The following is a 15,134-nucleotide window of genomic DNA, read 5'->3' as shown; positions in this document are numbered from 1 at the left end:
TCTAACAAAAGGCTTTGCTTTAAAATAGATTATTTTTTCCAGTTATAACAAGAATAAAATACTCATTTAATCTTGAACCACACTGATATTTGGCCCTATAACTTATTTGCTATGGAATTAAAGGGGGTCAAGAAAAATAGTTTCTTGACCAAATAAGAGATTATCTTACCATTCACTGATAGACTCAAGCAGAAGTGTTTTTTCTTAGCATAATGTATACATGTGCTAGGTTTACTAGAATTACCTGTCCTGGAAAAACTATACAATCAGTTTTAAAAATCATTTTTCCATGATGTCAGTGCAGTTGAGTGTGTTAAGAATATGGGCAAGGAAGTCAGGCAGATCTGAATATAATCTTAGCACCACCTCTATTTAATGTAACACTTAAAGTCAATTTTTCTCAGATTCCATTCTTCACCATTAAGGTGGGAATCACTAATTCTACTTACTGACTTGTGAAAATTCAAATGAAACTCTTTTATATATCACCCTCAGAACATTACCTTAGTAAATGGTAACAATTTTAGCATATTATATTGACACTGTCATTATTACTATAATTACATTTCTAAAACATAAGGTAAGACAGTATGCATGTTCATCCATGCTCCATTGCTTAGTTGTGTTTGACTTTTTGCAACCCTATGGACTGTAGCCCACCAAGCTCCTCTGTTCATGTGATTTTCCAGGCAAGAATACTGGAGTGGGTTGCCATGCCCTGTTCCAAGGGATAGTCCTGACCCAGGGAACAAACCCATGCCTTCAGCACTGCAGATGGATTCTTTACTGCTTGAACCACTGGGGAAGCCTTCTCTCCCCATTAGGGAATCAAACCCTGGTCTCCCTCATGACAGGGAAGGATACCTACCACTAAACTAATGATGAATCTTTTTGAATTTATCCCCAAACTCCAAATTGACACAGAGCTGTAGAGAATTTTAGGGAATATTTAGATACTTTGATTCTCATATGGTATTTGTTCCTCTGTCTGGGAATACCACAGTACCTTACCTGCATCCTGAGAAACCTGTATGCAGATCAAGAAGCAATAATCAGAACCAGACATGAAACAATGGGCTGGTTCCAAACAGAGAAAGGAATATGTCAAGGCTGTATTGTCACCTTGCTTATTTAACTTATATGCAGAGTCAGACAGTCAGTTCAGTCACTCAGTCATGCCTGACCTTTTGCAACCCCATTGACAAAAGCATGCCAGGCCTCCCTGTCCATCACCAACTCCCAGAGTTTACTCAAACTCAAGTCCATAGAATCAGTGATGCCATTCAACCATCTCATACTCTGTTGTCCCCTTCTCCTCTAGCCTTCAATCTTTCCCAGCATCAGGGTCTTTTCAAATGAATCCACTCTTTGCATCAGGTGGCCAAAATATTGTAATTTCAGCTTCAACATCAGTCCTTCCAATGACTATTCAGGACTGATCTCCTTCAGGATGGACTGGTTGGATGTCCTAGCAGTCCAAGGAACTAAAGAGTTTTCTCCAATACCACAGTTCAAAAGCACCAATTCTTCTGTGCTCAGCTTTCTTTATAGTCCAGCTCTCATGTCCATACATGACTACTGGAAATACCATAGCCTTGACTAGATGGACCTTTGTTGACAAAGTAATGGCTCTGCTTTTTAATATGCTGTCTAGATTCATCATAACTTTTCTTCCAAGGAGTAAGCATCTTTTAATTTCATGGCTGCAGTCACCATCTGCAGCGATTTTGGAGCCCCCAAAAATAAAGTCTGCCACTGTTTTCACTGTTTCTCCATCTATTTGCTATGAAGTGATGGGATCATCACTTTGCCATGATCTTTGTTTTCTGAATGTTAAGCTATAAGCCAACTTTTTCACACTCCTCTTTCACTTTCATCAAGAGGCTCTTTAGTTCTTCTTTGCTTTCTGCCATAAGGGTGGTGTCATCTGCATATTTGAGGTTATTGATATTTCTCCTGGCAATCTTGATTTCAGCTTGTGCTTCATCCAGCCCAGTGTTTCTTATGATGTGCTTTGCATATAAGTTAAATAAGCAGGGTGACAATATACAACCTTGATGTACTCCTTTTCTTATTTGGAGCCAGTCTGTTGTTCCATGTCCAGTTCTAACTGTTCCTTCCTGAACTTCATACAAATTTCTCAAGAGGCAGGTCAGGTGGTCTGGTATTCCCATCTCTTGAAGAATTTTCCACAGTGCAGAGTACATCATGCAAAATGCCAGACTGATCGAAGCACAAGCTGGAATCAAGATTGCTGGGAGAAATATCGATAACCTCAGATATGCAGATGACACCACCCTAAAGACATAAAGTGAAGAGAACCTAAAGAGACTTTTGATGAAGGTGAAAGAGGAGAGTGAAAAAGTTGAGTTAAAACGCAGTGTTCAAAAAACTAAGATCATGGCATCAGGTCTCATTACTTCATGGCAAATAGGTGGGAAACAATGGAAACAGTAGGAGACTATTGTCTTGGACTCGAAAATCACTGCAGATAGTGACTGCAGCCATGAAATTAAAAAACACATGCTCCTTGGAAAAAAAGCTATGACCAACCTAGACAGAATATTAAAAAGCAGAGACATTACTTTGTTGACAAAGGTCCCTATAGTTAAAGCTGTGGTTTTTCCAGTGGTCAAAAACAGATGTTAGAGTTGGACCATAGAGGAGTCTGAGTGCTGAAGAAATTGATGCTTTCAAATTGTCGTGCTAGAGAAGACTCTTGAGAGTCCCTTGGACTCCAAGGAGATCAAACCAGTCAATCCTAAAGGAAATCAATCCTGAATATTCATTGGAAGGACTGATGCTGAAGCTGAAGCTCCAATACTTTGGCCACCTAATGCAAAGATCCAACTCATTAGAAAAGTCCCTGATGTTGGGAAAGATTGAAGGTAGGAGGAGAAGGGGATGACAGAGGATGAGATGTCTGGATGGCATCAGTGACTCAGTGGACATGAGTTTGAGCAAGCTCCAGGAGAGGGCGAAGGACTGGGCATCCTGGTGTGCTGCAGTCCATGGGGTTGCAAAGAGTCTGACATGACTCAGCGACTGAACAACAACAAAATCAAGCCAAGATGTTTACTAAAAAAAAAAAATCCATATCAAAGACTATAACTTCAAAAATGACAGTTTCCTATCATCCTGATTCCAGGGGAAAAAATGTCAGTGAGAAGAATTTTGCATATGCATTTCTGAAGTTTATTTTTCTAATGAATACACTGTAACTTGAAAAACAGAAATGGGGTCAAGACGTGCATTTCAGCTGCTTGCCTGGTGTATGATTATTTAATTATGTTTAAACTTTATTTATATATCTATTTCTTCTCTCATGTATGGCTGTCATATTTGTGTGGTTTTTTACTGATTGAAAGTTTTTTTTTAATGTATATATTCATTATTATTTATGCATTTATATTTTGTTTTTGTTATGAAAGAATGCTGCAGTAAAGAGCTTTATAAAATTTTGAGATTCCCTATTATTCATGGTAAGTTCTTAGAACTATATTTTTTATGTCAAATAATTGGGTCCCCTAGTAAATGAATGTGTCTAGCTTTCACTTATCACTTACTTTCAGAATCTGTGAGAGTTATCAGCTGATTTAATCATTGACATTCAGGTAAGGAGACGAAAAATGACATTTAATCATTGCTCTACCCTGAATTAGTTTGATTATTAGTGAGTTTTGCAGGGGAATCTACTTTTAATTCTAGCAGATTGTGTGTAAGGATCCTGTATAACCTAATGCATACAATCTTACCATGATGTCAGTAGAAGAGCATTTCATGCTCATCTGGTACTGCAACTTTTAAAATTGATAATGTCATATTTAACTTCTCATATGTACAAAATTTTTGAGTGATTAGTGAATTTATCAGACTTTATTACAGAAATGCAAAAGTCACCAAATTTCCATTGAAAGATCCTGACAAAATCTTGATGTCACCCCAACAATTTGAAATCTGATTAAAAATAAGTTATATCTTCTCTAAAAAAATAAAGGATACAATTGAGTGCATTGAGAATGAATGCAATCAGTATGAAATGCTATAGGTGTATTAAAAACAAAGCACTCTCAGGATGATCAAAGACAACTTGATTAGTACTTGAAGAAAGAACTTTAAAATTTTCTCAAGTTCTGGCTAAAAATTCTCCCTCTTCTGTTCCCAAGACTCATATAAGGATTATATATTTGCAATACAGGAATTATGAAAAGAAGTGTGGGAAAATCACTCATTTTTTCACCTTATTTTCCTTCCTAAAATTGTGGGTGAAAATTTTGCCTGACTCTTCTATGAGACTGTATGTAATGAATACAAATGTCTTCAGGAGAACTATTTACATTCAAAATATTGCTAGTATGATAAGCACTAGTATAGTCTAAACAGCAGAACTTTATTGGTATCTCTGTAGAAGCACAGTGGTTTTATTAAAATGCTGCTGTATCATAACATTTTGTATCTTGTCTGATTTTCTCTTTAATAACTAAATCTGGAATTCTGTCAAAGTTAACTTGATGTAAAGAATAAATAAACATACAGAATTGCATGACATGAAAAACAATTTCATTAGTCTGTATTAAAAGAAATTTTAAAGATTGTGCATGGGTTGACATGAAATTTTAATAATGCAATAAAAATTTCAAGCAACAGTATATGAACCATATGATGCATTTTATATTTATTATGGCATGACTAATTAAGATAAAAACCCTAGAGTTAATGAAATTTCTCTGTGCCTTACTATGATAAATATTTATTGTAATAGTCACCAAAGCATTAACTTAAAATTATTTTTTAATTTACTTAAGAAAACATTTTGTTATAAAGATCATGAGCTTATTGTTTATTTTTTAGATTTGTTTTAGTTTTCATCTAAAGCACAGTATACTCTTACAGAAACATTTTTGGTTAATAATTTTAAAGCATAAAACATAGGATAAACATATTAAATGCATAATGGTTTCCCCAGGAAATAATATTGACTATGTAAACAAAGGCAGCAGTACAACTGATAAAAATACTTCAGTAAACCCAGCAGTGACTGTTGACACTATAGTATAAATAGTTTATACTCTGTTGGTAAGATGCTGCAGGAAAAATAACGATACACCCATGCTGACTCAATGTGCTGAAAGCATAGATTTTCATCCAACAGAACAAGAGACTAGAGTCTGAGCGCCAGAAAGAATGAATTAAATAAAATAAGGAATATTACTCTTAGAAGTGAGACAGTCCTGATCTACCATCAAAACTGACACTGACATCCTCCCTGATAATATCAGAAAACATCAGGAAGGATCAGCTTCCTCGATTACAGTCTAAATAAGATGATTTCAAATGTAAAATTGGAAGATAGCAATAATTTACTTTAGAAGCAGAGAAACTATACTCAATTGCAGTGCACAGTAATTATATTGTATTAGAAGTGAGTTTTACAGGCTTAAAGATAGCATATTTGAAGTTTAAACATTCTAAGATACTATTCCACAACATTACCACTGCATTTTCCCTTTGTGTACTGACTTATCTTTTCCTGTTGGATACTTTTGTTCTTTAGTGTGTGTGTGTGTGTGTGTGTGTGTGTACTATGTTAAATGTATGTTAGGTTATAGAAGTTGCCGTTTACTAGATAAATCTTTTGTGTCATGCTTTTACATCATCTGCCATACTATCTGAGCAGGATATGAATGGCAAAAAAATAAACTGAGGCATATTAAAAAGACTGAGTAAAGACTGATTTGAATAAGGGAAGGCCACATGGCAAGTGGTTAGAAATGCCCCACTGATAGGAGCTGGGGAGACACTTTTATAAAAAAAAGGCAGGAGGAAAGTAAGGAAAATATTAATTGTCTATAGCTTAAGCCAAAGTGGCTCTTTGTAATTGGTGATCTTTAGGTTTCAATTTCATAAACTTGAAGCAGTTACAAACCTAGATTTTTATTTGCTTGCCTAGGCTACCACAGCAACTAGCAAGGATTAGAATTCCAGGCTTTATCTGTGGGTTCAATGTGCAGAGATAAGAATCTGTGATCTGAAAAGGTTTGTTTTACAAAAACTGGTTTCCACAGTGGGATAGACATAATTAGGCAGATGAGTATATCTATTCAAAAATTATCCCCACTTGTCACTTGAAACATCAATATCAAACTAAATTTTAAAAACTTTTTGTGTGTATGTGTGTTCATGTACACACATACAGTGTTTTAATGGGATAGATTTCTGTTGTTGTTTTAACCCAGTTTATTAATTCGTAGGGAAATCTACCGAAGGAGAATACATTTGAACTCTGTGCATGAGAAAGTTCACCAGATTGGGAGAAAAAACCAATGTTTTCTATGAATACCTCTAAGGCATGTCACCATTTTGCATCCCACTTATTGAGGGAATAAAGATTACCACTAAACTTTACCATCCATCTGTCACTGTCCCTTGGAACAGACTGGTTAAAGTTTGTGCCATGTGAAATTGCTACACATCTATCTGTCTGTGAATTTATGTGTGAAGAATTAAAAAAAATAAGAGAGCTTATTATGGACTATGATGTGGTTGACATGATTTCTAGGGCTGTTTCAGCCATAGGGAAAATAGTTTATCTAACAAGATACAAAAGTTGAAGGAAGTAGGAACAAAATGTATAATTGTCTATAAGATAGTTCATAGAGTCTACTATAATATAAAATTTTGATAGCATTAAATCCCTGAAAAGCTATTTATTACCTGAATAAACTAAGGTATTTCATTGCTGTTGTTCAGTTGCTCAGTCATGTCTGATTCTGTTACTCCATGGACTGAAGCACACCAGGTTTCCCTGTCCTTCACTATCTCTCAGAGTTTGCTCAAACTCATGCCCATTGAATTGATGATGCTTTGCAACCATCTCATCCTCTGTCGTCCCCTTCTTCTCCTGCCCCCAGTCTTTCCCAGCATCAGGCTGTTTTCCAACTAAGATATATTTAGTGCTACTTAGCGCACCTAAGAGGAAAGTTATCACACACCATCAGAAAAGATATATTAAGTTTCTTGTGTTATAATCAATGTGCTAATAATATAAAATAGATATAGAGAGTGTTAAAAGCAAGCAAACAAGCAAACAAAGTGTTCTTAAAACACACACATATAATCTGTGAAGTCTGAACCCAGGCTTGGATTCCCTCCCAGGTGGAGGAGTAGGACTTCATTCGGACCTCTGACACACCATGGGAGAAATAGGAAGTCATGGTCCAACCCACATATTTTAGACAAACCTGTCACTCTGGAAAAACTGCCAGGCAGAAAACTCTAGGTATACTTTAACCACCTATCTTCCTTTTCTGTTTCATTCCTCAAAGCCCTGTTCTTCTGTCTTCTCCTTTTTTCTATTATCCACAGCAAGTTTCTGATCATAGTCTCTGTTTCTTTCTCTCCCTCTAGATAAGTGAATCATTCAGTGGAGCTCTCCCTGTTACTGGGTGAGGCTTTGGTAAAACCACAAGTGGAAGGAACTTCAGGGTAGCTCACAGACATAATATTTCCCTGGGAAAGATATGGATGTCTTAATGGAATGACGCATGAGTGTAATTTACACCATGAAGTAGTTTTCTTTAGGAAAATTTAAATATTCTTGTCTAAAACTAATAATTTATAAAATGTTAAATACTTGAAATAAATGGTCAAGGTAAGTGAAAAACAGGTACATCTAGATGCAAATATCATATTGTTTTAAAATATCTTTTAAAAAATTTTTATTGAAGTATAGTTGACTTACAATGCTGTGTTAATTTCTGCTCTAAAGCAACGTGACTCAGTTCTACATATATATATTCCTGTTTATATTCTTCTCCATTATGGTTTATCAGAGGAAAGTTCCCTGTGCTATGCAGTAGGACCTTGCTCTTTATCCATTCTATCTATACTAGCTTGCATCTGCTAACTCCCATCTTTCCCTCCCCGACCTGCTGTCCATGGCAACCACAAGTCTCTTCTCTGACTTGAGTCTGTTTCTGTTTTGCAGATAAGTTCCTTTATTCAAATACAATATTGTTTTTATATGACTGACATGACTAAAATTATAAAAGGAAAAATATATTAAGATAAAGCATTTATAGGAATTATAATAGAGAAAATATCATTATCCTTTATTTTTATCTCAAATTAAATAATCAAAATACTAGCAAATTGCATAGGCATATGATATAAAATGGGCTTCCCAGGTGGCACAGTGGTAAAGAATCTCCTGCCAATGCAGGAGATGCACGAGACTTGAGTTTGATCCATAGGTCAGGAAGATTCCTTGGAGTAGGAAACGGCAACCCATTCCACTATTCTTGCCTGGAGAATCCCATGGATAAGGAGCTTGGTGGGCTATAGTCCATGGGGGTCACAAAGAGTTGGACATGGCTGAGTGACTGGGCATGCATGACATAAAATAACTGTTTCACAAGAACAGAACAGATACAACTATTATCAAATACAGTAAAATATATTTAACAACTAGAGATAAAATAAAGCAAAACAAGATAAAAGAAAAATAAAGTTCTGATTAAACAAATTAAAATGTATGATAATAATAATATTATCTGCTTCCCAGTTTTAACAGAAAATTTTATACTCATATATAACTGTTGATATGTAAATAGTGATAACTCTTCTGGGGAGTAGTCTGGAAATATGCTTTAAGAACTGGGAAACTATTCTTTTTGATTATTTGGTTAAAGATGTGAACACATTATAAGGGGAAAATCTTATAAAAAATGTTTATTGCACTATTATTTAAAATTAGAAAATGCCTTGAATTCTAATAATAAAGAATAGACATTAACATGATGGGATTTCTTGCAGCCTTTCAACTGCTAAATTTGTTAGCAACATAACAAGTCAGCCTCCTCAATTATCTCCTCCTTTCTCTAGTAACTAATGAAATCTTTGAAAGTCTGGGAGGCATGAATTTTAACAACAAACAAGACAACAGAAAATTTTCAAAATAGTTTTCCATTTTATTCACACTTCTACTCCTTCAATTTTCTCTAATATTCAAAAGGCCTTCTTTGTTTCACCCTGATCTTCCTTTCCTCTCGCAATTATCACTGTTCCTTTCTTCTGCTCTAGCCCACACACTTTTTTTTTTTTTTTTTTGGAAGATAAATGCTTTACAATTTCAAGTTAGTTTCTGCTGCACACAGAGTAAATCAGCTAATCAGCTATATGTATACATATATCCCCTTTTTTTTGAATTTGTTCCTATTTAGATTATCACAGAGCTTTAGTGAAGGTCGCTTAGTCGTGTCCGACTCTTTGCAGTCCCATGGACTATACAGTCCATGGAATTTTCCAGGTCAGAATAATGGAGTGGGTAGCCTTTCCCTTCTCCAGGGGATCTTCCCAACCCAGGGATTGAACCCAGGTATCCAGCATTGCGGGCAGATTCTTTACCAGCTGAGCCACAAGGGAAGCCCTAACAGAGCATTAGGTAGATGCTTTAGAGTAGGTTCTCGTTAGTTATCTATTTTATACATATAGCATATATATGGCAATCTCAATCCATCTCACCTCGCCTTCCCTTCTTGGCATCATATGTTTGTTCTCTGTTTGTGTCTCTATTTCTACTTTGCAAATAAGTTCATCTATACCATTTTTCTAGATTCCCCATATGTATATTAATATAAAATATTTTTCTCTTTCTGATCACACTTCTTTAACAAAACTATTCTATAAATTATTCAATCAGAACCTCAGAAGCCTATCCATACAGACACATAAAGGAGTGGGAGTTCTCAGAATTTATCTTTGAATGTTTTCATTTCCATCACATAATTGTGGATAAACATAATCTAAACCTGAAAACCAAGGTAATAAACTAGAAGTATGCTATGGTCTTATTTTACAAAGCAATAGGTTAAAAGTACTATTTTACTTCTAATATTAAAACTAAACTCATTCTTATATGTAAAGGGAAGTAGATATTACATGTAACTTTCCATAGATTGCCTGGATGTTTTGGTTTAAAAACATTAACAATAATAAGTTGAATATATTGTGTATTTTACAGTAAAAAAATCTAAAAATCTAAGCTTATGGAATTAATTTGTTACAAATGGTTTTGGAAAATTAGTAGTTTGTGAAAAATATAAATTTGTTTGCTGTTAATAACATAGAAATAAATTTAAAATATAGAAAACAAAAAAACTATGTTAAAACTGGAAGAAAAAAAGTACAGTTAATGGTTTAGGTAGAGGAAAACTTCCTAAACAAGAAAAGGACTATTACCATTGATGAGTATATTAGGCCAGTAAGATAACAAATCTAAGGATAATTATTAAAGCTAATAGCCTGAAAATTTTCTTTAGACCAATATCACTGGTAATGCTTTAATATGCTACATATGTAAAAATTCTCACAGATTAATAGGAAACATCCTAACTTGCCATGCACATAAAGAGGGTTTTTAGAAAGAATTCTGCGTAATTGTTTGTTCTCATGATATAAAAAATGGTTAAAGATACTTTTCCAGTTGTCTGTTATAGTTAATGAATATAATAAATAAATGACTATAAATCAATAATGAATAATGGATATTTTATATGTTCTTGAGATATTAAAAGTGAGTTTTTATGCAACAGCTTGTTGCAACAGCTTGTTGCAAGTTTTATGCAACTTGCAGTTTAAATAGTATTCCTAAACAGAAAATTTTACCAGAAGGTAGTATTTGAATATACAGTGTTAACTGTTAAGAGAAATACAGATCAAGAACAAAGATATTGTCCTTTAGACACTTTTTTTCCTAAAATAAGTTCTCATAGACTCACTTCTAGGTTAAATTTTAAGATTTGACTCTTTTCTTCTCATATAAATACAATGAATGATATACTTTAACTCAACTCTACTCAAAGTAAACTGCCAATTACATCATATGTAATAATCTTTAACAATCTTTATAAATCCCCTCAACTTGCTGTGTGTAATTTAGGTTTATCAGGTTATTAAAAATAATCTGCTAGTGAATTTATCTCTTTCTTACCCCATACTATTTTAATTAACACATTACTTATTTATAAGCATATTCACCCTCTAAGCTGATCTCCTCTTGCTGTTCTCTCACATGCCTACACCTAATTCCTGAAAAAGGAGCCATTTGAAAAATATTCTCACAGGGTGAACTGTATTCTGCCTGTCAACAAAAGTAACTTAGAAATTTATAAAGAACAGCATAGTCTAGGAAAGGGTCAAGGACTAAGATGCCTATACAGGATTCTTAACTTATCTCTGTTTTGGTCTGATCATCCTACTTTGTTTACACAGAGATAGTATTATGTCATTGAAAGTTTTCCAGAATGGTCTAACCAATTTCCCATTCAAAATCAACCGCTGAATCAAAAAAGTTTAATTTGTATTAGGACAAGAAGGTAAAGGAGAAAGAGGGCTCACACTCAGGTGATTTAGATACTTATCAGGAAAGAATCAGAATTATATTAAATTTAATAATGTCTGATATGTAAAAAGTATTAGTAGCAAAATGTGAATATCATTATTTTTTCAACACAGGAGAGAAGTAGGTAGGGTTGACTTTGAAGGCAAATGATTCAAATGTTCTTATATAAATACTAATAAGGGGCTCAGGGAGCAAAGTTGCAAGAACAATACCAAAAAGTGGTATAAAGTGTTTATATTCAATGAAAAACTTAATTAATAACAGATAAAAATAGAACTACTATAGGATCCAGCAATTCTAATCCTGGGTATTTATCTGGAAAAAAAAAATTCAAAAGGATACATGCACCCTGATATTCGTCAGAGTCTTCTTTCACTTTCATTAAGAGGCTCTTTAGTTCTTCTTCACTTTCTGCATAAGGGTGGTGTCATCTGCATATTTGAGGTTATTGATATTTCTCCCAGCAATTATTGATATTTCTCCCAATATTGATTCCAGCTGTGCTTCATCCAGCCCAGCATTTCTCATGATGTACTCTGCATATAGGTTAAATAAGCATGGTGACCATAGAGCAGCATCATTTACAATAGCTAAGTTATGAAAGCAACCTAAACGCCTGTTGACAGATGAATGGGTAAAGAAGAAGTGGTACATACTTATCTGCAGTACCTCAGAGATATTACAGATCAGTTCCAGGTCAACACTATAAAGCAAATATAGCAATAAAGCAAGCCAAACATTTTTTTATTTGTTTGTTTTCCCACTGCATATATAAGTTATATTTACAGCATACTGTAGTCTATTATGTGTGCAATAGTATTATGTGTTAAAATGTATAAACCTTTATTTAAGAAATGCTTTATTGCTAAATAACGTTAACCATCATATGAGCCTTCAGTTCAGTTCAGTTCAGTTTAGTCGCTCAGTCTTGTCCAACTCTTTGCAACTCCATGGACTGCAGCAGGCCAGGCCTCCCTGTTCATCACCAACTCCTGGAGTTTACAGAAACTCATATCCATAGAGTCAGTGATGCCATCCAACCGTCTGTCCTCTGTCGTCCCCTTCTCCTCCCACCTCAATCTTTCCCAGCATAAGGGTCTTTTCCAATGAGTCAGCTCTTCGCATCATGTGGCCAAAGTATTGGAGTTTCAGCTTTAACATCAGTCCTTCCAATGAACACCCAGGATTGATTTCCTTTAGGCTGGACTGGTTCAATCTCCTTGCAGTCCAAGGGACTCTCAAGAGTCTTCTCCAATACCACAGTTCAAAAGCATCAATTCTTCAGTGCTCAGCTTTCTTTATAACCCAACTCTCACATCCATACATGACTACTGGAAAAATCAAGGCTTTGACTAGACGGACCTTTGTTGGCAAAGTAATGTCTCTGCTTTTTAATATGTTGTCTAGATTGGTCATAACTTTTCTTCCAAGAGTAAGTGCCTTTTAATTTCATGACTTTGCAATCACTGTCTGCAGTGATTTTGGAGCCCAAAAAAGTAAAGTCTGTCACTGTTTCCACTGTTTCCCCATCTATTGGTCATGAAGTGGTGGGGCCAGATGCCATGATCTTAGTTTTCTGAATGTTGAGTTTGAAGCCAACTTTTTCATTCTCCTCTTTCACTTTCATCAAGAAGTTCTTTAGTTCTTCTTTGCTTTCTATCATAAGGGTGGTGTCATCTGCATATTTGATGTTATTTATATTTCTCCCGGCAGTCTTGATTCCAGCTTGTGCTTCATCCAGCCCAGCGTTTCTCATGATGTACTTTGCGTATAAGTTAAATAAGCAGAGTGACTTCGGCAAGTTTAATCTTTTTGCTGGTGGAATGTTTTGCCTCTATGTTGATAGCTATTGACTTACCACAGTCGTGGTTGCTGAAGGCTGGGGTGGCTGTAGAAATGTATTAAAATAAGAAAGCAATAAAGTTTGCTGTACTGATTGACTCCTTCTTTCAGGAATGATTTCTCTGTAGCAAGCAGTGCTCTTTGATAGCATCTTACCCACAGTAGAATGTCTGAAATTAGAGTCAATCCTCTCAAAACCTGACACTAATTTATCAACTAATTGTATGTATTATTTTAAATCCTTTGTTGTCATTTCAACAGTATCACAGCACTTTACCAAAAGTAGGTTCCATCTCAAGAGATCACTTTCTTTGTTTATCCATAACAAGCAGCTCCTTATCCCTTAAAATTTTAGGATGAGATTTTAGCATATCAGTCACATCTTCATGCTTCACTTCTATTTCGGATTCTTCCATTAATTTCCACCACATCTGCAGTTACTTCCTTCATTTGAGTCATCCATGAGTGTCATATCAGGTTCTTCTAAACTCCTCTTAACATCAGTAATTTAACTTCTTCCATAAATCGTTGGTATTCTTCATGGCATCTGGAATGGGAAATCCTTTCCACAAGGTTTTCAATCTACTTTGTTCAGACCCATCAGAGAAATCACTATTGTGAGCAGCAATAGTTTTACAGTGCCCTTCTTAAACAATAGACTTAAAAATGGAAACTACTTGATTCGTGGGCTACACAATGGATGCTGTTTCATCAGGCATGAAAACAACAGTAATCTTGTTGTACACCTCCATCAGAACTTGGGTGAACAGATGTATTGTCATTAAACAGTAATATTTTGAAAGGGATTTTTTTTCCTGAGCAGTGATTCTAAATGGGCTGAAATTTTCAGTAAGTCATATTGTCAACAGATGGGTTGTCACCAAGGCTTCATTGTTCCATTGACACATTACAGGCAGAGTAAATTAGCATAATTATTAATGGTCCTGGGATTTTCCAAATGATAAATAAGCATTGATTTCAACTAAATGTCACCAGCTGTATTAGTCTATAATTAGACAGTTAGTCTGTCCTTTGAAAATTTGAAGCGAGACATTGACTTCTTTCTAGCTATGAAAGTTCTGAGTGACATCTTCTTCCAAAATAAAGCTGTTTCATCTGAATTGAAAATCTGTTGCTTACTGAAGCCACCTTCATTAATTTTCTTTGCTAGATCTTCTGGATAATATTCTGCAGCTTCTATATCCACTCTTGCTGCTTTACTTTACACATTCATGTTATGGAGATGGCTTCTTTCCTTGTACTTCATGAACCAACCTCTTCTAGCTTCGCCTCTTCTGTGGCTTCCTTACCTCACTCAGCCTTCATGGAATTGAATAGAGTCAAGGTCTTGCTCTGGATTAGGTTTTGGCTTAAGGTAAGATTGTTGCTGGATTGATCTTTTATCAATGTCACTAACCCTTTCTCCATATCAGCAATAAGGCTCTTTTGCTTTCTTATTATTCATGTGCTCATTAGAGGAGTGCTTTTCATTTCCTTCAAGAACTGTTTCTTTGCATTTATAACTCAGTAAGCTTATGTCTGGCTTTTGATTGAAATTGGGAGACAGAGACTCTTCTTTTCACTTGAACATTTAGAGATTGTTGCAAAGTTATTAATTGGCCTATTTACAGTACTGTTGTGTCTCAGGGAATAGAGATATCTGAGGATAGAGACAAAGACAGGGGAATGGCTGGTCAGTAGAGCAGTGAGAAAACTCAAATTTATCCATTAAGTTTGCCATTTGTATATAGATGTGATTTGTGGGGCCCCAAAAATTACAATAGTAGCATCAAAGATACAGATCACAGATCACCATAACAATATAATAATGAAAAAAATTGAAATATTGCAATGATTACCAAAATGTAACATATAGACATGAAGTGAGCAA

The sequence above is a fragment of the Odocoileus virginianus genome, chromosome 7 (genome assembly GCF_023699985.2).
Source record: "Odocoileus virginianus isolate 20LAN1187 ecotype Illinois chromosome 7, Ovbor_1.2, whole genome shotgun sequence".
Classification (NCBI taxonomy): Eukaryota; Metazoa; Chordata; class Mammalia; order Artiodactyla; family Cervidae; genus Odocoileus; species Odocoileus virginianus.
This window is presented reverse-complemented; position numbering follows the sequence as displayed.